Source organism: Hemibagrus wyckioides, linkage group LG12 (genome assembly GCF_019097595.1).
Source record: "Hemibagrus wyckioides isolate EC202008001 linkage group LG12, SWU_Hwy_1.0, whole genome shotgun sequence".
Classification (NCBI taxonomy): Eukaryota; Metazoa; Chordata; class Actinopteri; order Siluriformes; family Bagridae; genus Hemibagrus; species Hemibagrus wyckioides.
This window is the reverse complement of record NC_080721.1, coordinates 3571050-3573549: the sequence shown is the minus strand read 5'-3', so window position 1 is coordinate 3573549 and position 2500 is coordinate 3571050. Positions and strand designations below refer to the sequence as shown.

General features: G+C 50.9%; 3 non-coding genes across 3 annotated transcripts; 1 reads left to right on the top strand and 2 right to left on the bottom strand.

Moving 5' to 3' along the window:
- Nucleotides 1–166: 166 nt before the first annotated feature.
- On the bottom strand, nt 167–248 carry trnas-aga (transfer RNA serine (anticodon AGA)). Its single transcript has one exon. It is a non-coding gene; the product is annotated as a tRNA-Ser (tRNA).
- Nucleotides 249–1179: 931 nt separating this feature from the next.
- trnad-guc (transfer RNA aspartic acid (anticodon GUC)) lies at nt 1180–1251 on the top strand. Its single transcript has one exon. It is a non-coding gene; the product is annotated as a tRNA-Asp (tRNA).
- A 791-nt stretch (nt 1252–2042) lies between these two features.
- trnas-aga (transfer RNA serine (anticodon AGA)) lies at nt 2043–2124 on the bottom strand. Its single transcript has one exon. It is a non-coding gene; the product is annotated as a tRNA-Ser (tRNA).
- Nucleotides 2125–2500: the final 376 nt, after the last annotated feature.

Here is a 2500-nt window from a genome sequence, read left to right as displayed (position 1 = left end):
TTAACGAAAAGCAGCACCTGCAGGGCATCGACACAGCCTATCGTGCCGAGTTTCAGTTGGCGTTGAGGACACGTACTAGGTACTAGGATTTCCATCTACTCTGTTATTTGGGGAACAGGCACCATGGACCAGGTTGCAACTGCCCTTCCACAAGCAACATAAAGGCCGTAGTCGGCAGGATTCGAACCTGAGCGGGGAGACCCCAATGGATTTCTAGTCCATCGCCTTAACCACTCGGCCACGACTACAAGCTCCGACTGGCTGCCCCCCATTCCCCCCCCCCCCTTTAATTATTAATTCACATATCGATACATTTATTTTTTGTGCGTTCCAAAGCTCTTTCTTTTGATGGTAAGTGACTTAATGTAGGGACCATGCACAGGGTCCAACAGCAGCACAACGAGGCAGCGTGGTCGGTATCAAGCCAGTAGTATAAATTAACCTTGTAATCGAAAGCAATGAGCAATTTCCACCCATGTTCGGGCAAAAAGAAGCTCAGACCTGCTGTTAAGCGTTCGAACCTCTGCCGGGAATGGATTTTCCTTTCTTTTTGTTCCGATTGCTGAACATGCTACAGTAGGCCTCAGTCCAAAAGTTCATAAGCTCCAGGTTGGGACTATGCACAGAGTCTCCATCGACAACACAACAAGGCAGTGTAGTTGGTTCACTCGGCAATCATCTCCGGGCAGCACTGTAAAATCGAGCCAGTGCGTGAAAATGCAGCTCAGAATCCAAAGCAGCGAGGAGGGTTCCCCCGTGGTCAGCTTACCCTGGCGGAGGCCCAGCGTGTGTCTAGTCCCAACTGCCTTCAAAGCATGCCCAGAGAGTTCGTCCTTAGTACAGTGGACAGCAGCTCCTCTGTTCTATTTCTAAATCAGGCCTGCTTGATTCTTCCTGTTCATTTTCAGATGGTTCAGCCACAATTTCTATGCCAACCAGCGTGCTTGCTTTTGACTGTTCTCTGCTCCCAACAAACCTTATTGAGCTAATCCTCTGATCTACAGCAGTTTTTGTCTTAGAAGAGGAGAAAGACCGAACTCTTCTGGACAGCTGCACAAGATTGATTTCAATATCTTCGGGTGCCACGCTGTGATCGGGCTTCAACTTGCCCTGGGGAAGGCCCGGCGTACGTCTCGTCACAGTTTCGTCTCCACAGCCTTCAAGGGTTCAGCCAGGTGCTCCTCGTTAGTATAGTGGACAGTATCTCCGCCTGTCACGCGGAAGACCGGGGTTCGATTCCCCGACGGGGAGGCTGCTTTTCCCTTAGGCCCGACAGTGGGAAAGCCAAGGGATCTTGCTTGAAAAAGCACCGCGCCTGCCCCAAGCCTCAATCAGCGAACAAGAGGCCCAGCGTATGTCTAGTCCTGACTACCTTCGAAGGAGCGTTCCTCCTTACTATAGTGGACAGCACCCGTTCTTTTGAATCAGGCCTGACCGTAGGAATGCCAAGGGGCTCCCTGCCTCACCGAGTTCTTGTCTCTCTGTCTTCAGCCACAGTTTCCATGCCAGTCAGCCTGCTTGCTTCTTCCTGTTCTGTGCTCCAAATGCGCATTATTCAGCTAATCCCATGGTTAGCAGCAGTCCTGGGTGGAATTGGAACTCTGTAGATTTATACACTCGGTATGTGCCACAGGCTTAAATGAGTCCCCGGGAGACTGCGCAACAAAAGTAGCGTTCACGGCTTCAAACACGGCCGACCTGTAAGCTCCGCCTTCCCCTTTGGAGTCCACATGCAATTGGATTTAAGCGCTCGACCATCCTGACGCGCTATGGGTGAGTACAGTTTGCGTCGTGGACCATGCCCGCGACTTAGGCTGCCAACACACGCCTGGGAAGTGCACTTGGGTCAGTCAGTGAAAGCAGTCATAGTAGTCGGTTAACGAAAAGCAGCACCTGCAGGGCATCGACACAGCCTATCGTGCCGAGTTTCAGTTGGCGTTGAGGACACGTACTAGGTACTAGGATTTCCATCTACTCTGTTATTTGGGGAACAGGCACCATGGACCAGGTCGCAACTGCCCTTCCACAAGCAACATAAAGGCCGTAGTCGGCAGGATTCGAACCTGCGCGGGGAGACCCCAATGGATTTCTAGTCCATCGCCTTAACCACTCGGCCACGACTACAAGCTCCGACTGGCTGCCCCCCATTCCCCCCCCCCCCCTTTAATTATTAATTCACAAATCGATACATTTATTTTTTGTGCGTTCCAAAGCTCTTTCTTTTGATGGTAAGTGACTTAATGTAGGGACCATGCACAGGGTCCAACAGCAGCACAACGAGGCAGCGTGGTCGGTATCAAGCCAGTAGTATAAATTAACCTTGTAATCGAAAGCAATGAGCAATTTCCACCCATGTTCGGGCAAAAAGAAGCTCAGACCTGCTGTTAAGCGTTCGAACCTCTGCCGGGAATGGATTTTCCTTTCTTTTTGTTCCGATTGCTGAACATGCTACAGTAGGCCTCAGTCCAAAAGTTCATAAGCTCCAGGTTGGGACTATGCA